General features: G+C 49.1%; 32 non-coding genes across 32 annotated transcripts; all 32 read left to right on the top strand.

Moving 5' to 3' along the window:
* Positions 1-59: 59 nt before the first annotated feature.
* On the top strand, positions 60-141 carry Trnas-cga (transfer RNA serine (anticodon CGA)). The gene has a single exon. It is a non-coding gene; the product is annotated as a tRNA-Ser (tRNA).
* Positions 142-849: 708 nt separating this feature from the next.
* Trnas-uga (transfer RNA serine (anticodon UGA)) lies at positions 850-931 on the top strand. The gene has a single exon. It is a non-coding gene; the product is annotated as a tRNA-Ser (tRNA).
* A 583-nt stretch (positions 932-1,514) lies between these two features.
* On the top strand, positions 1,515-1,587 carry Trnaf-gaa (transfer RNA phenylalanine (anticodon GAA)). Its single transcript has one exon. It is a non-coding gene; the product is annotated as a tRNA-Phe (tRNA).
* A 536-nt stretch (positions 1,588-2,123) lies between these two features.
* On the top strand, positions 2,124-2,196 carry Trnak-uuu (transfer RNA lysine (anticodon UUU)). Its single transcript has one exon. It is a non-coding gene; the product is annotated as a tRNA-Lys (tRNA).
* Positions 2,197-2,333: 137 nt separating this feature from the next.
* Positions 2,334-2,415, top strand: Trnas-cga (transfer RNA serine (anticodon CGA)). The gene has a single exon. It is a non-coding gene; the product is annotated as a tRNA-Ser (tRNA).
* A 708-nt stretch (positions 2,416-3,123) lies between these two features.
* Positions 3,124-3,205, top strand: Trnas-uga (transfer RNA serine (anticodon UGA)). Its single transcript has one exon. It is a non-coding gene; the product is annotated as a tRNA-Ser (tRNA).
* Positions 3,206-3,788: 583 nt separating this feature from the next.
* Positions 3,789-3,861, top strand: Trnaf-gaa (transfer RNA phenylalanine (anticodon GAA)). The gene has a single exon. It is a non-coding gene; the product is annotated as a tRNA-Phe (tRNA).
* A 536-nt stretch (positions 3,862-4,397) lies between these two features.
* Trnak-uuu (transfer RNA lysine (anticodon UUU)) lies at positions 4,398-4,470 on the top strand. The gene has a single exon. It is a non-coding gene; the product is annotated as a tRNA-Lys (tRNA).
* A 137-nt stretch (positions 4,471-4,607) lies between these two features.
* On the top strand, positions 4,608-4,689 carry Trnas-cga (transfer RNA serine (anticodon CGA)). The gene has a single exon. It is a non-coding gene; the product is annotated as a tRNA-Ser (tRNA).
* A 708-nt stretch (positions 4,690-5,397) lies between these two features.
* Trnas-uga (transfer RNA serine (anticodon UGA)) lies at positions 5,398-5,479 on the top strand. Its single transcript has one exon. It is a non-coding gene; the product is annotated as a tRNA-Ser (tRNA).
* A 583-nt stretch (positions 5,480-6,062) lies between these two features.
* On the top strand, positions 6,063-6,135 carry Trnaf-gaa (transfer RNA phenylalanine (anticodon GAA)). The gene has a single exon. It is a non-coding gene; the product is annotated as a tRNA-Phe (tRNA).
* Positions 6,136-6,671: 536 nt separating this feature from the next.
* Positions 6,672-6,744, top strand: Trnak-uuu (transfer RNA lysine (anticodon UUU)). The gene has a single exon. It is a non-coding gene; the product is annotated as a tRNA-Lys (tRNA).
* A 137-nt stretch (positions 6,745-6,881) lies between these two features.
* Positions 6,882-6,963, top strand: Trnas-cga (transfer RNA serine (anticodon CGA)). The gene has a single exon. It is a non-coding gene; the product is annotated as a tRNA-Ser (tRNA).
* A 708-nt stretch (positions 6,964-7,671) lies between these two features.
* Positions 7,672-7,753, top strand: Trnas-uga (transfer RNA serine (anticodon UGA)). Its single transcript has one exon. It is a non-coding gene; the product is annotated as a tRNA-Ser (tRNA).
* A 583-nt stretch (positions 7,754-8,336) lies between these two features.
* On the top strand, positions 8,337-8,410 carry Trnaf-gaa (transfer RNA phenylalanine (anticodon GAA)). The gene has a single exon. It is a non-coding gene; the product is annotated as a tRNA-Phe (tRNA).
* A 538-nt stretch (positions 8,411-8,948) lies between these two features.
* Trnak-uuu (transfer RNA lysine (anticodon UUU)) lies at positions 8,949-9,021 on the top strand. Its single transcript has one exon. It is a non-coding gene; the product is annotated as a tRNA-Lys (tRNA).
* Positions 9,022-9,158: 137 nt separating this feature from the next.
* Positions 9,159-9,240, top strand: Trnas-cga (transfer RNA serine (anticodon CGA)). Its single transcript has one exon. It is a non-coding gene; the product is annotated as a tRNA-Ser (tRNA).
* A 708-nt stretch (positions 9,241-9,948) lies between these two features.
* Trnas-uga (transfer RNA serine (anticodon UGA)) lies at positions 9,949-10,030 on the top strand. Its single transcript has one exon. It is a non-coding gene; the product is annotated as a tRNA-Ser (tRNA).
* A 583-nt stretch (positions 10,031-10,613) lies between these two features.
* On the top strand, positions 10,614-10,687 carry Trnaf-gaa (transfer RNA phenylalanine (anticodon GAA)). Its single transcript has one exon. It is a non-coding gene; the product is annotated as a tRNA-Phe (tRNA).
* Positions 10,688-11,225: 538 nt separating this feature from the next.
* Trnak-uuu (transfer RNA lysine (anticodon UUU)) lies at positions 11,226-11,298 on the top strand. Its single transcript has one exon. It is a non-coding gene; the product is annotated as a tRNA-Lys (tRNA).
* Positions 11,299-11,435: 137 nt separating this feature from the next.
* Positions 11,436-11,517, top strand: Trnas-cga (transfer RNA serine (anticodon CGA)). Its single transcript has one exon. It is a non-coding gene; the product is annotated as a tRNA-Ser (tRNA).
* A 708-nt stretch (positions 11,518-12,225) lies between these two features.
* Trnas-uga (transfer RNA serine (anticodon UGA)) lies at positions 12,226-12,307 on the top strand. Its single transcript has one exon. It is a non-coding gene; the product is annotated as a tRNA-Ser (tRNA).
* Positions 12,308-12,890: 583 nt separating this feature from the next.
* On the top strand, positions 12,891-12,964 carry Trnaf-gaa (transfer RNA phenylalanine (anticodon GAA)). Its single transcript has one exon. It is a non-coding gene; the product is annotated as a tRNA-Phe (tRNA).
* Positions 12,965-13,502: 538 nt separating this feature from the next.
* Positions 13,503-13,575, top strand: Trnak-uuu (transfer RNA lysine (anticodon UUU)). The gene has a single exon. It is a non-coding gene; the product is annotated as a tRNA-Lys (tRNA).
* Positions 13,576-14,463: 888 nt separating this feature from the next.
* Trnas-uga (transfer RNA serine (anticodon UGA)) lies at positions 14,464-14,545 on the top strand. The gene has a single exon. It is a non-coding gene; the product is annotated as a tRNA-Ser (tRNA).
* Positions 14,546-15,128: 583 nt separating this feature from the next.
* Trnaf-gaa (transfer RNA phenylalanine (anticodon GAA)) lies at positions 15,129-15,202 on the top strand. The gene has a single exon. It is a non-coding gene; the product is annotated as a tRNA-Phe (tRNA).
* Positions 15,203-15,740: 538 nt separating this feature from the next.
* Trnak-uuu (transfer RNA lysine (anticodon UUU)) lies at positions 15,741-15,813 on the top strand. The gene has a single exon. It is a non-coding gene; the product is annotated as a tRNA-Lys (tRNA).
* Positions 15,814-15,950: 137 nt separating this feature from the next.
* Positions 15,951-16,032, top strand: Trnas-cga (transfer RNA serine (anticodon CGA)). Its single transcript has one exon. It is a non-coding gene; the product is annotated as a tRNA-Ser (tRNA).
* A 708-nt stretch (positions 16,033-16,740) lies between these two features.
* Positions 16,741-16,822, top strand: Trnas-uga (transfer RNA serine (anticodon UGA)). The gene has a single exon. It is a non-coding gene; the product is annotated as a tRNA-Ser (tRNA).
* A 583-nt stretch (positions 16,823-17,405) lies between these two features.
* Positions 17,406-17,478, top strand: Trnaf-gaa (transfer RNA phenylalanine (anticodon GAA)). The gene has a single exon. It is a non-coding gene; the product is annotated as a tRNA-Phe (tRNA).
* A 536-nt stretch (positions 17,479-18,014) lies between these two features.
* Trnak-uuu (transfer RNA lysine (anticodon UUU)) lies at positions 18,015-18,087 on the top strand. Its single transcript has one exon. It is a non-coding gene; the product is annotated as a tRNA-Lys (tRNA).
* Positions 18,088-18,224: 137 nt separating this feature from the next.
* Positions 18,225-18,306, top strand: Trnas-cga (transfer RNA serine (anticodon CGA)). The gene has a single exon. It is a non-coding gene; the product is annotated as a tRNA-Ser (tRNA).
* The last annotated feature ends 1,082 nt before the right edge of the window (positions 18,307-19,388 follow it).

Raw genomic sequence — 19,388 nt, forward strand, 5'->3', positions numbered from 1 at the left:
TGATGCCACATAGCTTTAAACCGTAGAAGTTGCATGTGTCGGAGAACCTCGCCCTACGGGCAGTCGTGGCCGAGTGGTTAAGGCGTCTGACTCGAAATCAGATTCCCTCTGGGAGCGTAGGTTCGAATCCTACCGGCTGCGTGCGATTTTGCGTAAAGAGGAGCAAATATTTTCACACACGTGAACGCGGTTGCAAACCGATGGCGCCATCTTCAACAAGACGAAAATTTCCGTTTAACAATACTGAGTGTCGCGACGGCTGCTGCTTACTGTGGCTACCGGTTCTCCTCTCACTGACGCTGGGACTGCAGAAAGCCGTCGCAGGCCCACGAGTGCGCTCCCGTCATTTTCTCGCGTCGACGCCGAGTTCGTGAGTACACAGACGTGCTTGGAAGCGTTGGACAGAGCCAACATTCATTTCTCTCTTTTTTAAGAATCGCAATTCGGTCATTCGAGTGCGGAAAAAGCAATGGTGCAGCGTTTCTTTTCTTAAGATCTCGCAGCTACTTGCAAGTATGTCGACCACTTAAGACGACAGAAAACTAGCGTCAGCGGTGCGTCAGTGGGAAGTCGGTGAAGTCGCCATTGGAGCCATAAGCCAGTAATTACGTCATGCGAATCACTCGCATGCCACACAGCTGTACGATAGCTCAGTCGGTAGAGCGTTTGATTTTCAACCAAAGGGTGTTGGGTTCAACGCCATGTCTAGGAGAAAATTAATACACTTTCGTAACGGCTAATGTGCTGGCAATGGAAACACTACAGAAAAGAGTGAGGCCACGCCGCTTTCTGCCATTGGATTGCTTCTAAAGGTGCACTTTCACGTGTCGGAAGACGCTACTGCTACCGGCAGTCGTGGCCGAGTGGTTAAGGCGTCTGACTTGAAATCAGATTCCCTCTGGGAGCGTAGGTTCGAGTCCTGCCGACTGCGGAAATTTTGTAGCTCTCAAAAGATGGGCGTTCAGCTGCATTCTAGCAGTTGCGTCACTACTAAACACGTGGGTCGCCGGCAATGTGCAGTATTATTGGCTGCAGCGCTACAGTCGCACCCAGAAGCCACAGCTCATCGCCTCGTCACACTGCCGTCCACCAGGTGTGAGTGCAAGTGTCGCCTCTCTGGGCAGTGCAGATGTGTCCATTTTAACTTGCAGACAATTACGTGTAGCAATTTATGAGCTAACGCAAGTCAAATGTTTTAGCGTGTGTATCTGCTACATACTGCCTCTCACATGGTAGAGAGCTCACTCCTTCTTGTGTCTCGTTCTCTGCACACGAGTTGCACGTGGCATCGATATAGCAAAGGTTTTCTAGAGAAAGCGAAGTCAATATTACATGAATCGAGTCGACATGTTTGCTTCTTACGATGATGGAATCAGAAGAAATGTGTGTGGTACTTCACTGCATCTGCTGCTCGCCTTTCAGCGTCCCTATGTCTTATCAGACGAAGATGACTGTGAAATTGGCGGCGATTCAGAGGTTAACGAAGACGCGCAAATCTGCGGACTTAGGTGTGAGCCGAAATAGCTCAGTTGGGAGAGCGTTAGACTGAAGATCTAAAGGTCCCTGGTTCGATCCCGGGTTTCGGCAAGCGTATGTTTTGAAGCTGATGCCAATGGAATTGCTCCGAGTCTGTGATGATGTAGGTACAGCCGATAACAAAAATGACTCTATCCTGTAACTGTTCAGGTTGTCTAGTGCTTGCCGTAAGAGGAACACAGTAGGCAACTCCCTGAGAAGTAAGAAAATACGAAAAGTCCTACCGACTGCGTTCCTTTTTTTGTGTCAGGAGGTGAAGAACGTCTCCAACGGAACCGTGAAATGAGCGAAAACGTGGGAAGCATTGCATTCGAAATGCTTGTGAAATTTCCAATTACTCAGTGAGTGTCGACAAAACACGTAAATCCTCTACTCCAACGTATGAGACCTAACGACTGCTGCGGTTTGTTTTTGCATCGTGTGTCAGCATTCTTCGATAGTCTGCTACGAGCTTAGCGCGACACGTTTGTAGACAGCATTCAGGCGACGTTTAATTAGTAACAGCTCCATGCAGCGATAGCACAGCTGTGAAGGACATGAGTCAATGTACAGCTGTGCATCGTGGGATGTTCTCTACTGTCGTGTGAGCCCGGATAGCTCAGTCGGTAGAGCATTAGGCTTTTAATCTAAGGGTCCAGGGTTCAAGTCCCTGTTCGGGCGGAAATTTTAATACTTTGGTAGCGATTCCTCTGGTAGCGGTGGAAACACTACGGAAAAGAATGCAGCTACGCCGTTTTCTGATGCCACATAGCTTTAAACCGTAGAAGTTGCATGTGTCGGAGAACCTCGCCCTACGGGCAGTCGTGGCCGAGTGGTTAAGGCGTCTGACTCGAAATCAAATTTCCTCTGGGAGCGTAGGTTCGAATCCTACCGGCTGCGTGCGATTTTGCGTAAAGAGGAGCAAATATTTTCACACACGTGAACGCGGTTGCAAACCGATGGCGCCATCTTCAACAAGACGAAAATTTCCGTTTAACAATACTGAGTGTCGCGACGGCTGCTGCTTACTGTGGCTACCGGTTCTCCTCTCACTGACGCTGGGACTGCAGAAAGCCGTCGCAGGCCCACGAGTGCGCTCCCGTCATTTTCTCGCGTCGACGCCGAGTTCGTGAGTACACAGACGTGCTTGGAAGCGTTGGACAGAGCCAACATTCATTTCTCTCTTTTTTAAGAATCGCAATTCGGTCATTCGAGTGCGGAAAAAGCAATGGTGCAGCGTTTCTTTTCTTAAGATCTCGCAGCTACTTGCAAGTATGTCGACCACTTAAGACGACAGAAAACTAGCGTCAGCGGTGCGTCAGTGGGAAGTCGGTGAAGTCGCCATTGGAGCCATAAGCCAGTAATTACGTCATGCGAATCACTCGCATGCCACACAGCTGTACGATAGCTCAGTCGGTAGAGCGTTTGATTTTCAACCAAAGGGTGTTGGGTTCAACGCCATGTCTAGGCGAAAATTAATACACTTTCGTAACGGCTAATGTGCTGGCAATGGAAACACTACAGAAAAGAGTGAGGCCACGCCGCTTTCTGCCATTGGATTGCTTCTAAAGGTGCACTTTCACGTGTCGGAAGACGCTACTGCTACCGGCAGTCGTGGCCGAGTGGTTAAGGCGTCTGACTTGAAATCAGATTCCCTCTGGGAGCGTAGGTTCGAGTCCTGCCGACTGCGGAAATTTTGTAGCTCTCAAAAGATGGGCGTTCAGCTGCATTCTAGCAGTTGCGTCACTACTAAACACGTGGGTCGCCGGCAATGTGCAGTATTATTGGCTGCAGCGCTACAGTCGCACCCAGAAGCCACAGCTCATCGCCTCGTCACACTGCCGTACACCAGGTGTGAGTGCAAGTGTCGCCTCTCTGGGCAGTGCAGATGTGTCCATTTTAACTTGCAGACAATTACGTGTAGCAATTTATGAGCTAACGCAAGTCAAATGTTTTAGCGTGTGTATCTGCTACATACTGCCTCTCACATGGTAGAGAGCTCACTCCTTCTTGTGTCTCGTTCTCTGCACACGAGTTGCACGTGGCATCGATATAGCAAAGGTTTTCTAGAGAAAGCGAAGTCAATATTACATGAATCGAGTCGACATGTTTGCTTCTTACGATGATGGAATCAGAAGAAATGTGTGTGGTACTTCACTGCATCTGCTGCTCGCCTTTCAGCGTCCCTATGTCTTATCAGACGAAGATGACTGTGAAATTGGCGGCGATTCAGAGGTTAACGAAGACGCGCAAATCTGCGGACTTAGGTGTGAGCCGAAATAGCTCAGTTGGGAGAGCGTTAGACTGAAGATCTAAAGGTCCCTGGTTCGATCCCGGGTTTCGGCAAGCGTATGTTTTGAAGCTGATGCCAATGGAATTGCTCCGAGTCTGTGATGATGTAGGTACAGCCGATAACAAAAATGACTCTATCCTGTAACTGTTCAGGTTGTCTAGTGCTTGCCGTAAGAGGAACACAGTAGGCAACTCCCTGAGAAGTAAGAAAATACGAAAAGTCCTACCGACTGCGTTCCTTTTTTTGTGTCAGGAGGTGAAGAACGTCTCCAACGGAACCGTGAAATGAGCGAAAACGTGGGAAGCATTGCATTCGAAATGCTTGTGAAATTTCCAATTACTCAGTGAGTGTCGACAAAACACGTAAATCCTCTACTCCAACGTATGAGACCTAACGACTGCTGCGGTTTGTTTTTGCATCGTGTGTCAGCATTCTTCGATAGTCTGCTACGAGCTTAGCGCGACACGTTTGTAGACAGCATTCAGGCGACGTTTAATTAGTAACAGCTCCATGCAGCGATAGCACAGCTGTGAAGGACATGAGTCAATGTACAGCTGTGCATCGTGGGATGTTCTCTACTGTCGTGTGAGCCCGGATAGCTCAGTCGGTAGAGCATTAGGCTTTTAATCTAAGGGTCCAGGGTTCAAGTCCCTGTTCGGGCGGAAATTTTAATACTTTGGTAGCGATTCCTCTGGTAGCGGTGGAAACACTACGGAAAAGAATGCAGCTACGCCGTTTTCTGATGCCACATAGCTTTAAACCGTAGAAGTTGCATGTGTCGGAGAACCTCGCCCTACGGGCAGTCGTGGCCGAGTGGTTAAGGCGTCTGACTCGAAATCAGATTTCCTCTGGGAGCGTAGGTTCGAATCCTACCGGCTGCGTGCGATTTTGCGTAAAGAGGAGCAAATATTTTCACACACGTGAACGCGGTTGCAAACCGATGGCGCCATCTTCAACAAGACGAAAATTTCCGTTTAACAATACTGAGTGTCGCGACGGCTGCTGCTTACTGTGGCTACCGGTTCTCCTCTCACTGACGCTGGGACTGCAGAAAGCCGTCGCAGGCCCACGAGTGCGCTCCCGTCATTTTCTCGCGTCGACGCCGAGTTCGTGAGTACACAGACGTGCTTGGAAGCGTTGGACAGAGCCAACATTCATTTCTCTCTTTTTTAAGAATCGCAATTCGGTCATTCGAGTGCGGAAAAAGCAATGGTGCAGCGTTTCTTTTCTTAAGATCTCGCAGCTACTTGCAAGTATGTCGACCACTTAAGACGACAGAAAACTAGCGTCAGCGGTGCGTCAGTGGGAAGTCGGTGAAGTCGCCATTGGAGCCATAAGCCAGTAATTACGTCATGCGAATCACTCGCATGCCACACAGCTGTACGATAGCTCAGTCGGTAGAGCGTTTGATTTTCAACCAAAGGGTGTTGGGTTCAACGCCATGTCTAGGCGAAAATTAATACACTTTCGTAACGGCTAATGTGCTGGCAATGGAAACACTACAGAAAAGAGTGAGGCCACGCCGCTTTCTGCCATTGGATTGCTTCTAAAGGTGCACTTTCACGTGTCGGAAGACGCTACTGCTACCGGCAGTCGTGGCCGAGTGGTTAAGGCGTCTGACTTGAAATCAGATTCCCTCTGGGAGCGTAGGTTCGAGTCCTGCCGACTGCGGAAATTTTGTAGCTCTCAAAAGATGGGCGTTCAGCTGCATTCTAGCAGTTGCGTCACTACTAAACACGTGGGTCGCCGGCAATGTGCAGTATTATTGGCTGCAGCGCTACAGTCGCACCCAGAAGCCACAGCTCATCGCCTCGTCACACTGCCGTCCACCAGGTGTGAGTGCAAGTGTCGCCTCTCTGGGCAGTGCAGATGTGTCCATTTTAACTTGCAGACAATTACGTGTAGCAATTTATGAGCTAACGCAAGTCAAATGTTTTAGCGTGTGTATCTGCTACATACTGCCTCTCACATGGTAGAGAGCTCACTCCTTCTTGTGTCTCGTTCTCTGCACACGAGTTGCACGTGGCATCGATATAGCAAAGGTTTTCTAGAGAAAGCGAAGTCAATATTACATGAATCGAGTCGACATGTTTGCTTCTTACGATGATGGAATCAGAAGAAATGTGTGTGGTACTTCACTGCATCTGCTGCTCGCCTTTCAGCGTCCCTATGTCTTATCAGACGAAGATGACTGTGAAATTGGCGGCGATTCAGAGGTTAACGAAGACGCGCAAATCTGCGGACTTAGGTGTGAGCCGAAATAGCTCAGTTGGGAGAGCGTTAGACTGAAGATCTAAAGGTCCCTGGTTCGATCCCGGGTTTCGGCAAGCGTATGTTTTGAAGCTGATGCCAATGGAATTGCTCCGAGTCTGTGATGATGTAGGTACAGCCGATAACAAAAATGACTCTATCCTGTAACTGTTCAGGTTGTCTAGTGCTTGCCGTAAGAGGAACACAGTAGGCAACTCCCTGAGAAGTAAGAAAATACGAAAAGTCCTACCGACTGCGTTCCTTTTTTTGTGTCAGGAGGTGAAGAACGTCTCCAACGGAACCGTGAAATGAGCGAAAACGTGGGAAGCATTGCATTCGAAATGCTTGTGAAATTTCCAATTACTCAGTGAGTGTCGACAAAACACGTAAATCCTCTACTCCAACGTATGAGACCTAACGACTGCTGCGGTTTGTTTTTGCATCGTGTGTCAGCATTCTTCGATAGTCTGCTACGAGCTTAGCGCGACACGTTTGTAGACAGCATTCAGGCGACGTTTAATTAGTAACAGCTCCATGCAGCGATAGCACAGCTGTGAAGGACATGAGTCAATGTACAGCTGTGCATCGTGGGATGTTCTCTACTGTCGTGTGAGCCCGGATAGCTCAGTCGGTAGAGCATTAGGCTTTTAACCTAAGGGTCCAGGGTTCAAGTCCCTGTTCGGGCGGAAATTTTAATACTTTGGTAGCGATTCCTCTGGTAGCGGTGGAAACACTACGGAAAAGAATGCAGCTACGCCGTTTTCTGATGCCACATAGCTTTAAACCGTAGAAGTTGCATGTGTCGGAGAACCTCGCCCTACGGGCAGTCGTGGCCGAGTGGTTAAGGCGTCTGACTCGAAATCAGATTCCCTCTGGGAGCGTAGGTTCGAATCCTACCGGCTGCGTGCGATTTTGCGTAAAGAGGAGCAAATATTTTCACACACGTGAACGCGGTTGCAAACCGATGGCGCCATCTTCAACAAGACGAAAATTTCCGTTTAACAATACTGAGTGTCGCGACGGCTGCTGCTTACTGTGGCTACCGGTTCTCCTCTCACTGACGCTGGGACTGCAGAAAGCCGTCGCAGGCCCACGAGTGCGCTCCCGTCATTTTCTCGCGTCGACGCCGAGTTCGTGAGTACACAGACGTGCTTGGAAGCGTTGGACAGAGCCAACATTCATTTCTCTCTTTTTTAAGAATCGCAATTCGGTCATTCGAGTGCGGAAAAAGCAATGGTGCAGCGTTTCTTTTCTTAAGATCTCGCAGCTACTTGCAAGTATGTCGACCACTTAAGACGACAGAAAACTAGCGTCAGCGGTGCGTCAGTGGGAAGTCGGTGAAGTCGCCATTGGAGCCATAAGCCAGTAATTACGTCATGCGAATCACTCGCATGCCACACAGCTGTACGATAGCTCAGTCGGTAGAGCGTTTGATTTTCAACCAAAGGGTGTTGGGTTCAACGCCATGTCTAGGCGAAAATTAATACACTTTCGTAACGGCTAATGTGCTGGCAATGGAAACACTACAGAAAAGAGTGAGGCCACGCCGCTTTCTGCCATTGGATTGCTTCTAAAGGTGCACTTTCACGTGTCGGAAGACGCTACTGCTACCGGCAGTCGTGGCCGAGTGGTTAAGGCGTCTGACTTGAAATCAGATTCCCTCTGGGAGTGTAGGTTCGAGTCCTGCCGACTGCGGAAATTTTGTAGCTCTCAAAAGATGGGCGTTCAGCTGCATTCTAGCAGTTGCGTCACTACTAAACACGTGGGTCGCCGGCAATGTGCAGTATTATTGGCTGCAGCGCTACAGTCGCACCCAGAAGCCACAGCTCATCGCCTCGTCACACTGCCGTCCACCAGGTGTGAGTGCAAGTGTCGCCTCTCTGGGCAGTGCAGATGTGTCCATTTTAACTTGCAGACAGTTACGTGTAGCAATTTATGAGCTAACGCAAGTCAAATGTTTTAGCGTGTGTATCTGCTACATACTGCCTCTCACATGGTAGAGAGCTCACTCCTTCTTGTGTCTCGTTCTCTGCACACGAGTTGCACGTGGCATCGATATAGCAAAGGTTTTCTAGAGAAAGCGAAGTCAATATTACATGAATCGAGTCGACATGTTTGCTTCTTACGATGATGGAATCAGAAGAAATGTGTGTGGTACTTCACTGCATCTGCTGCTCGCCTTTCAGCGTCCCTATGTCTTATCAGACGAAGATGACTGTGAAATTGGCGGCGATTCAGAGGTTAACGAAAACGCGCAAATCTGCGGACTTAGGTGTGAGCCGAAATAGCTCAGTTGGGAGAGCGTTAGACTGAAGATCTAAAGGTCCCTGGTTCGATCCCGGGTTTTCGGCAAGCGTATGTTTTGAAGCTGATGCCAATGGAATTGCTCCGAGTCTGTGATGATGTAGGTACAGCCGATAACAAAAATGACTCTATCCTGTAACTGTTCAGGTTGTCTAGTGCTTGCCGTAAGAGGAACACAGTAGGCAACTCCCTGAGAAGTAAGAAAATACGAAAAGTCCTACCGACTGCGTTTCCTTTTTTTGTGTCAGGAGGTGAAGAACGTCTCCAACGGAACCGTGAAATGAGCGAAAACGTGGGAAGCATTGCATTCGAAATGCTTGTGAAATTTCCAATTACTCAGTGAGTGTCGACAAAACACGTAAATCCTCTACTCCAACGTATGAGACCTAACGACTGCTGCGGTTTGTTTTTGCATCGTGTGTCAGCATTCTTTCGATAGTCTGCTACGAGCTTAGCGCGACACGTTTGTAGACAGCATTCAGGCGACGTTTAATTAGTAACAGCTCCATGCAGCGATAGCACAGCTGTGAAGGACATGAGTCAATGTACAGCTGTGCATCGTGGGATGTTCTCTACTGTCGTGTGAGCCCGGATAGCTCAGTCGGTAGAGCATTAGGCTTTTAACCTAAGGGTCCAGGGTTCAAGTCCCTGTTCGGGCGGAAATTTTAATACTTTGGTAGCGATTCCTCTGGTAGCGGTGGAAACACTACGGAAAAGAATGCAGCTACGCCGTTTTCTGATGCCACATAGCTTTAAACCGTAGAAGTTGCATGTGTCGGAGAACCTCGCCCTACGGGCAGTCGTGGCCGAGTGGTTAAGGCGTCTGACTCGAAATCAGATTCCCTCTGGGAGCGTAGGTTCGAATCCTACCGGCTGCGTGCGATTTTGCGTAAAGAGGAGCAAATATTTTCACACACGTGAACGCGGTTGCAAACCGATGGCGCCATCTTCAACAAGACGAAAATTTCCGTTTAACAATACTGAGTGTCGCGACGGCTGCTGCTTACTGTGGCTACCGGTTCTCCTCTCACTGACGCTGGGACTGCAGAAAGCCGTCGCAGGCCCACGAGTGCGCTCCCGTCATTTTCTCGCGTCGACGCCGAGTTCGTGAGTACACAGACGTGCTTGGAAGCGTTGGACAGAGCCAACATTCATTTCTCTCTTTTTTAAGAATCGCAATTCGGTCATTCGAGTGCGGAAAAAGCAATGGTGCAGCGTTTCTTTTCTTAAGATCTCGCAGCTACTTGCAAGTATGTCGACCACTTAAGACGACAGAAAACTAGCGTCAGCGGTGCGTCAGTGGGAAGTCGGTGAAGTCGCCATTGGAGCCATAAGCCAGTAATTACGTCATGCGAATCACTCGCATGCCACACAGCTGTACGATAGCTCAGTCGGTAGAGCGTTTGATTTTCAACCAAAGGGCGTTGGGTTCAACGCCATGTCTAGGAGAAAATTAATACACTTTCGTAACGGCTAATGTGCTGGCAATGGAAACACTACAGAAAAGAGTGAGGCCACGCCGCTTTCTGCCATTGGATTGCTTCTAAAGGTGCACTTTCACGTGTCGGAAGACGCTACTGCTACCGGCAGTCGTGGCCGAGTGGTTAAGGCGTCTGACTTGAAATCAGATTCCCTCTGGGAGTGTAGGTTCGAGTCCTGCCGACTGCGGAAATTTTGTAGCTCTCAAAAGATGGGCGTTCAGCTGCATTCTAGCAGTTGCGTCACTACTAAACACGTGGGTCGCCGGCAATGTGCAGTATTATTGGCTGCAGCGCTACAGTCGCACCCAGAAGCCACAGCTCATCGCCTCGTCACACTGCCGTCCACCAGGTGTGAGTGCAAGTGTCGCCTCTCTGGGCAGTGCAGATGTGTCCATTTTAACTTGCAGACAGTTACGTGTAGCAATTTATGAGCTAACGCAAGTCAAATGTTTTAGCGTGTGTATCTGCTACATACTGCCTCTCACATGGTAGAGAGCTCACTCCTTCTTGTGTCTCGTTCTCTGCACACGAGTTGCACGTGGCATCGATATAGCAAAGGTTTTCTAGAGAAAGCGAAGTCAATATTACATGAATCGAGTCGACATGTTTGCTTCTTACGATGATGGAATCAGAAGAAATGTGTGTGGTACTTCACTGCATCTGCTGCTCGCCTTTCAGCGTCCCTATGTCTTATCAGACGAAGATGACTGTGAAATTGGCGGCGATTCAGAGGTTAACGAAAACGCGCAAATCTGCGGACTTAGGTGTGAGCCGAAATAGCTCAGTTGGGAGAGCGTTAGACTGAAGATCTAAAGGTCCCTGGTTCGATCCCGGGTTTTCGGCAAGCGTATGTTTTGAAGCTGATGCCAATGGAATTGCTCCGAGTCTGTGATGATGTAGGTACAGCCGATAACAAAAATGACTCTATCCTGTAACTGTTCAGGTTGTCTAGTGCTTGCCGTAAGAGGAACACAGTAGGCAACTCCCTGAGAAGTAAGAAAATACGAAAAGTCCTACCGACTGCGTTTCCTTTTTTTGTGTCAGGAGGTGAAGAACGTCTCCAACGGAACCGTGAAATGAGCGAAAACGTGGGAAGCATTGCATTCGAAATGCTTGTGAAATTTCCAATTACTCAGTGAGTGTCGACAAAACACGTAAATCCTCTACTCCAACGTATGAGACCTAACGACTGCTGCGGTTTGTTTTTGCATCGTGTGTCAGCATTCTTTCGATAGTCTGCTACGAGCTTAGCGCGACACGTTTGTAGACAGCATTCAGGCGACGTTTAATTAGTAACAGCTCCATGCAGCGATAGCACAGCTGTGAAGGACATGAGTCAATGTACAGCTGTGCATCGTGGGATGTTCTCTACTGTCGTGTGAGCCCGGATAGCTCAGTCGGTAGAGCATTAGGCTTTTAACCTAAGGGTCCAGGGTTCAAGTCCCTGTTCGGGCGGAAATTTTAATACTTTGGTAGCGATTCCTCTGGTAGCGGTGGAAACACTACGGAAAAGAATGCAGCTACGCCGTTTTCTGATGCCACATAGCTTTAAACCGTAGAAGTTGCATGTGTCGGAGAACCTCGCCCTACGGGCAGTCGTGGCCGAGTGGTTAAGGCGTCTGACTCGAAATCAGATTCCCTCTGGGAGCGTAGGTTCGAATCCTACCGGCTGCGTGCGATTTTGCGTAAAGAGGAGCAAATATTTTCACACACGTGAACGCGGTTGCAAACCGATGGCGCCATCTTCAACAAGACGAAAATTTCCGTTTAACAATACTGAGTGTCGCGACGGCTGCTGCTTACTGTGGCTACCGGTTCTCCTCTCACTGACGCTGGGACTGCAGAAAGCCGTCGCAGGCCCACGAGTGCGCTCCCGTCATTTTCTCGCGTCGACGCCGAGTTCGTGAGTACACAGACGTGCTTGGAAGCGTTGGACAGAGCCAACATTCATTTCTCTCTTTTTTAAGAATCGCAATTCGGTCATTCGAGTGCGGAAAAAGCAATGGTGCAGCGTTTCTTTTCTTAAGATCTCGCAGCTACTTGCAAGTATGTCGACCACTTAAGACGACAGAAAACTAGCGTCAGCGGTGCGTCAGTGGGAAGTCGGTGAAGTCGCCATTGGAGCCATAAGCCAGTAATTACGTCATGCGAATCACTCGCATGCCACACAGCTGTACGATAGCTCAGTCGGTAGAGCGTTTGATTTTCAACCAAAGGGCGTTGGGTTCAACGCCATGTCTAGGAGAAAATTAATACACTTTCGTAACGGCTAATGTGCTGGCAATGGAAACACTACAGAAAAGAGTGAGGCCACGCCGCTTTCTGCCATTGGATTGCTTCTAAAGGTGCACTTTCACGTGTCGGAAGACGCTACTGCTACCGGCAGTCGTGGCCGAGTGGTTAAGGCGTCTGACTTGAAATCAGATTCCCTCTGGGAGCGTAGGTTCGAGTCCTGCCGACTGCGGAAATTTTGTAGCTCTCAAAAGATGGGCGTTCAGCTGCATTCTAGCAGTTGCGTCACTACTAAACACGTGGGTCGCCGGCAATGTGCAGTATTATTGGCTGCAGCGCTACAGTCGCACCCAGAAGCCACAGCTCATCGCCTCGTCACACTGCCGTCCACCAGGTGTGAGTGCAAGTGTCGCCTCTCTGGGCAGTGCAGATGTGTCCATTTTAACTTGCAGACAGTTACGTGTAGCAATTTATGAGCTAACGCAAGTCAAATGTTTTAGCGTGTGTATCTGCTACATACTGCCTCTCACATGGTAGAGAGCTCACTCCTTCTTGTGTCTCGTTCTCTGCACACGAGTTGCACGTGGCATCGATATAGCAAAGGTTTTCTAGAGAAAGCGAAGTCAATATTACATGAATCGAGTCGACATGTTTGCTTCTTACGATGATGGAATCAGAAGAAATGTGTGTGGTACTTCACTGCATCTGCTGCTCGCCTTTCAGCGTCCCTATGTCTTATCAGACGAAGATGACTGTGAAATTGGCGGCGATTCAGAGGTTAACGAAAACGCGCAAATCTGCGGACTTAGGTGTGAGCCGAAATAGCTCAGTTGGGAGAGCGTTAGACTGAAGATCTAAAGGTCCCTGGTTCGATCCCGGGTTTTCGGCAAGCGTATGTTTTGAAGCTGATGCCAATGGAATTGCTCCGAGTCTGTGATGATGTAGGTACAGCCGATAACAAAAATGACTCTATCCTGTAACTGTTCAGGTTGTCTAGTGCTTGCCGTAAGAGGAACACAGTAGGCAACTCCCTGAGAAGTAAGAAAATACGAAAAGTCCTACCGACTGCGTTTCCTTTTTTTGTGTCAGGAGGTGAAGAACGTCTCCAACGGAACCGTGAAATGAGCGAAAACGTGGGAAGCATTGCATTCGAAATGCTTGTGAAATTTCCAATTACTCAGTGAGTGTCGACAAAACACGTAAATCCTCTACTCCAACGTATGAGACCTAACGACTGCTGCGGTTTGTTTTTGCATCGTGTGTCAGCATTCTTTCGATAGTCTGCTACGAGCTTAGCGCGACACGTTTGTAGACAGCATTCAGGCGACGTTTAATTAGTAACAGCTCCATGCAGCGATAGCACAGCTGTGAAGGACATGAGTCAATGTACAGCTGTGCATCGTGGGATGTTCTCTACTGTCGTGTGAGCCCGGATAGCTCAGTCGGTAGAGCATTAGGCTTTTAACCTAAGGGTCCAGGGTTCAAGTCCCTGTTCGGGCGGAAATTTTAATACTTTGGTAGCGATTCCTCTGGTAGCGGTGGAAACACTACGGAAAAGAATGCAGCTACGCCGTTTTCTGATGCCACATAGCTTTAAACCGTAGAAGTTGCATGTGTCGGAGACTCTGACTCGAAATCAGATTCCCTCTGGGAGCGTAGGTTCGAATCCTACCGGCTGCGTGCGACTTTGCGTAAAGAGGAGCAAATATTTTCACACACGTGAACGCGGTTGCAAACCGATGGCGCCATCTTCAACAAGACGAAAATTTCCGTTTAACAATACTGAGTGTCGCGACGGCTGCTGCTTACTGTGGCTACCGGTTCTCCTCTCACTGACGCTGGGACTGCAGAAAGCCGTCGCAGGCCCACGAGTGCGCTCCCGTCATTTTCTCGCGTCGACGCCGAGTTCGTGAGTACACAGACGTGCTTGGAAGCGTTGGACAGAGCCAACATTCATTTCTCTCTTTTTTAAGAATCGCAATTCGGTCATTCGAGTGCGGAAAAAGCAATGGTGCAGCGTTTCTTTTCTTAAGATCTCGCAGCTACTTGCAAGTATGTCGACCACTTAAGACGACAGAAAACTAGCGTCAGCGGTGCGTCAGTGGGAAGTCGGTGAAGTCGCCATTGGAGCCATAAGCCAGTAATTACGTCATGCGAATCACTCGCATGCCACACAGCTGTACGATAGCTCAGTCGGTAGAGCGTTTGATTTTCAACCAAAGGGCGTTGGGTTCAACGCCATGTCTAGGAGAAAATTAATACACTTTCGTAACGGCTAATGTGCTGGCAATGGAAACACTACAGAAAAGAGTGAGGCCACGCCGCTTTCTGCCATTGGATTGCTTCTAAAGGTGCACTTTCACGTGTCGGAAGACGCTACTGCTACCGGCAGTCGTGGCCGAGTGGTTAAGGCGTCTGACTTGAAATCAGATTCCCTCTGGGAGCGTAGGTTCGAGTCCTGCCGACTGCGGAAATTTTGTAGCTCTCAAAAGATGGGCGTTCAGCTGCATTCTAGCAGTTGCGTCACTACTAAACACGTGGGTCGCCGGCAATGTGCAGTATTATTGGCTGCAGCGCTACAGTCGCACCCAGAAGCCACAGCTCATCGCCTCGTCACACTGCCGTCCACCAGGTGTGAGTGCAAGTGTCGCCTCTCTGGGCAGTGCAGATGTGTCCATTTTAACTTGCAGACAGTTACGTGTAGCAATTTATGAGCTAACGCAAGTCAAATGTTTTAGCGTGTGTATCTGCTACATACTGCCTCTCACATGGTAGAGAGCTCACTCCTTCTTGTGTCTCGTTCTCTGCACACGAGTTGCACGTGGCATCGATATAGCAAAGGTTTTCTAGAGAAAGCGAAGTCAATATTACATGAATCGAGTCGACATGTTTGCTTCTTACGATGATGGAATCAGAAGAAATGTGTGTGGTACTTCACTGCATCTGCTGCTCGCCTTTCAGCGTCCCTATGTCTTATCAGACGAAGATGACTGTGAAATTGGCGGCGATTCAGAGGTTAACGAAAACGCGCAAATCTGCGGACTTAGGTGTGAGCCGAAATAGCTCAGTTGGGAGAGCGTTAGACTGAAGATCTAAAGGTCCCTGGTTCGATCCCGGGTTTTCGGCAAGCGTATGTTTTGAAGCTGATGCCAATGGAATTGCTCCGAGTCTGTGATGATGTAGGTACAGCCGATAACAAAAATGACTCTATCCTGTAACTGTTCAGGTTGTCTAGTGCTTGCCGTAAGAGGAACACAGTAGGCAACTCCCTGAGAAGTAAGAAAATACGAAAAGTCCTACCGACTGCGTTTCCTTTTTTTGTGTCAGGAGGTGAAGAACGTCTCCAACGGAACCGTGAAATGAGCGAAAACGTGGGAAGCATTGCATTCGAAATGCTTGTGAAATTTCCAATTACTCAGTGAGTGTCGACAAAACACGTAAATCCTCTACTCCAACGTATGAGACCTAACGACTGCTGCGGTTTGTTTTTGCATCGTGTGTCAGCATTCTTTCGATAGTCTGCTACGAGCTTAGCGCGACACGTTTGTAGACAGCATTCAGGCGACGTTTAATTAGTAACAGCTCCATGCAGCGATAGCACAGCTGTGAAGGACATGAGTCAATGTACAGCTGTGCATCGTGGGATGTTCTCTACTGTCGTGTGAGCCCGGATAGCTCAGTCGGTAGAGCATTAGGCTTTTAACCTAAGGGTCCAGGGTTCAAGTCCCTGTTCGGGCGGAAATTTTAATACTTTGGTAGCGATTCCTCTGGTAGCGGTGGAAACACTACGGAAAAGAATGCAGCTACGCCGTTTTCTGATGCCACATAGCTTTAAACCGTAGAAGTTGCATGTGTCGGAGAACCTCGCCCTACGGGCAGTCGTGGCCGAGTGGTTAAGGCGTCTGACTCGAAATCAGATTCCCTCTGGGAGCGTAGGTTCGAATCCTACCGGCTGCGTGCGACTTTGCGTAAAGAGGAGCAAATATTTTCACACACGTGAACGCGGTTGCAAACCGATGGCGCCATCTTCAACAAGACGAAAATTTCCGTTTAACAATACTGAGTGTCGCGACGGCTGCTGCTTACTGTGGCTACCGGTTCTCCTCTCACTGACGCTGGGACTGCAGAAAGCCGTCGCAGGCCCACGAGTGCGCTCCCGTCATTTTCTCGCGTCGACGCCGAGTTCGTGAGTACACAGACGTGCTTGGAAGCGTTGGACAGAGCCAACATTCATTTCTCTCTTTTTTAAGAATCGCAATTCGGTCATTCGAGTGCGGAAAAAGCAATGGTGCAGCGTTTCTTTTCTTAAGATCTCGCAGCTACTTGCAAGTATGTCGACCACTTAAGACGACAGAAAACTAGCGTCAGCGGTGCGTCAGTGGGAAGTCGGTGAAGTCGCCATTGGAGCCATAAGCCAGTAATTACGTCATGCGAATCACTCGCATGCCACACAGCTGTACGATAGCTCAGTCGGTAGAGCGTTTGATTTTCAACCAAAGGGTGTTGGGTTCAACGCCATGTCTAGGCGAAAATTAATACACTTTCGTAACGGCTAATGTGCTGGCAATGGAAACACTACAGAAAAGAGTGAGGCCACGCCGCTTTCTGCCATTGGATTGCTTCTAAAGGTGCACTTTCACGTGTCGGAAGACGCTACTGCTACCGGCAGTCGTGGCCGAGTGGTTAAGGCGTCTGACTTGAAATCAGATTCCCTCTGGGAGTGTAGGTTCGAGTCCTGCCGACTGCGGAAATTTTGTAGCTCTCAAAAGATGGGCGTTCAGCTGCATTCTAGCAGTTGCGTCACTACTAAACACGTGGGTCGCCGGCAATGTGCAGTATTATTGGCTGCAGCGCTACAGTCGCACCCAGAAGCCACAGCTCATCGCCTCGTCACACTGCCGTCCACCAGGTGTGAGTGCAAGTGTCGCCTCTCTGGGCAGTGCAGATGTGTCCATTTTAACTTGCAGACAGTTACGTGTAGCAATTTATGAGCTAACGCAAGTCAAATGTTTTAGCGTGTGTATCTGCTACATACTGCCTCTCACATGGTAGAGAGCTCACTCCTTCTTGTGTCTCGTTCTCTGCACACGAGTTGCACGTGGCATCGATATAGCAAAGGTTTTCTAGAGAAAGCGAAGTCAATATTACATGAATCGAGTCGACATGTTTGCTTCTTACGATGATGGAATCAGAAGAAATGTGTGTGGTACTTCACTGCATCTGCTGCTCGCCTTTCAGCGTCCCTATGTCTTATCAGACGAAGATGACTGTGAAATTGGCGGCGATTCAGAGGTTAACGAAAACGCGCAAATCTGCGGACTTAGGTGTGAGCCGAAATAGCTCAGTTGGGAGAGCGTTAGACTGAATATCTAAAGGTCCCTGGTTCGATCCCGGGTTTCGGCAAGCGTATGTTTTGAAGCTGATGCCAATGGAATTGCTCCGAGTCTGTGATGATGTAGGTACAGCCGATAACAAAAATGACTCTATCCTGTAACTGTTCAGGTTGTCTAGTGCTTGCCGTAAGAGGAACACATTAGGCAACTCCCTGAGAAGTAAGAAAATACGAAAAGTCCTACCGACTGCGTTCCTTTTTTTGTGTCAGGAGGTGAAGAACGTCTCCAACGGAACCGTGAAATGAGCGAAAACGTGGGAAGCATTGCATTCGAAATGCTTGTGAAATTTCCAATTACTCAGTGAGTGTCGACAAAACACGTAAATCCTCTACTCCAACGTATGAGACCTAACGACTGCTGCGGTTTGTTTTTGCATCGTGTGTCAGCATTCTTCGATAGTCTGCTACGAGCTTAGCGCGACACGTTTGTAGACAGCATTCAGGCGACGTTTAATTAGTAACAGCTCCATGCAGCGATAGCACAGCTGTGAAGGACATGAGTCAGTGTACAGCTGTGCATCGTGGGATGTTCTCTACTGTCGTGTGAGCCCGGATAGCTCAGTCGGTAGAGCATTAGGCTTTTAACCTAAGGGTCCAGGGTTCAAGTCCCTGTTCGGGCGGAAATTTTAATACTTTGGTAGCGATTCCTCTGGTAGCGGTGGAAACACTACGGAAAAGAATGCAGCTACGCCGTTTTCTGATGCCACATAGCTTTAAACCGTAGAAGTTGCATGTATCGGAGAACCTCGCCCTACGGGCAGTCGTGGCCGAGTGGTTAAGGCGTCTGACTCGAAATCAGATTCCCTCTGGGAGCGTAGGTTCGAATCCTACCGGCTGCGTGCGATTTTGCGTAAAGAGGATATTCCGCCGCCAGCGGCCGTGCTGTGCGGACGTGCGGTGCGGCTGTTGCGGTGTTTACATCGTCGCTGCGAGCGGCCGGCGCTGTGTGGCGAGTGCGCGCCTTCTGCGTTAGTCATAGTTCACGATAACATTTTTAGATTGACATAATGGATCAGACAACGCGACGCGATACTTTGAAGTTGATTTTCGATCCGAACTACACCCGACCGAAATCTTACGAAGTTGAGGCATTTATCGAAGAAACTTTTCAGATCAAAGTGGATGAATTGATTGGAATACACCTGTCGATTGTCAGTCCGACTGTGTTCCTTAAGTTATTCAGTTCTGACAAGTGCGACCAAATTGTAGAAGCATGTGGTGGGGTGGCGAAATTCAAACATTCAGACGGACGCATAGGGCAGGTCACGGTTTCGCGTGCCGGAATGGGAATACGAACGGTTCGAATCTTTGAGCTCCCCTTTGAAATAACGCCCGAGGAGATTAACAACAAACTGAGAGACTATGGCACCATTATCAGCAATGTCGCCGAAAAATGGTCTAGCTTGCACAAGTATCCAGTATTAAATGGAGTCAGGCAAGTTAAGATTGACATGCTGAAACATATCCCGTCGTATCTCTGGATTGGTGGATATAGAGCGATCATCATTTACGATGGCCAGCCGAGAACCTGCTCGGGCTGTGGTTCTACGCAACACGTCCGCGCGCAGTGTGTTCAACGGCGTGTGACGCAACTGCCGACTGGGGAGCGAGACCCGCCTAGTCAAATGGCCACGCTACCCGTGACGTACGCCGCCGCACTACGCAGTGAGGTCGCCCCAGACATGTGTATCGACACGGCGGTAGTTGCTTACGCCGACGTTCCCGATGGTAGCGTAGCCATGGATACTAGCAGCACAGAAGCTACAGGTCCAGCACACTCACAATACGAGGAAACTGACAGGCGTGGAGAACAAGACCAGGCTAAGACGGCAGAAGAAGGCATGTGCAAATCACTCGAAGAAGTCGGGCAACACAAAGATGATACGGTTGCCACGTCGGAGGATAATGACCAGCAGCCTAT

Source organism: Schistocerca gregaria, unplaced genomic scaffold, assembly GCF_023897955.1.
Source record: "Schistocerca gregaria isolate iqSchGreg1 unplaced genomic scaffold, iqSchGreg1.2 ptg000445l, whole genome shotgun sequence".
Lineage (NCBI taxonomy): Eukaryota > Metazoa > Arthropoda > Insecta > Orthoptera > Acrididae > Schistocerca > Schistocerca gregaria.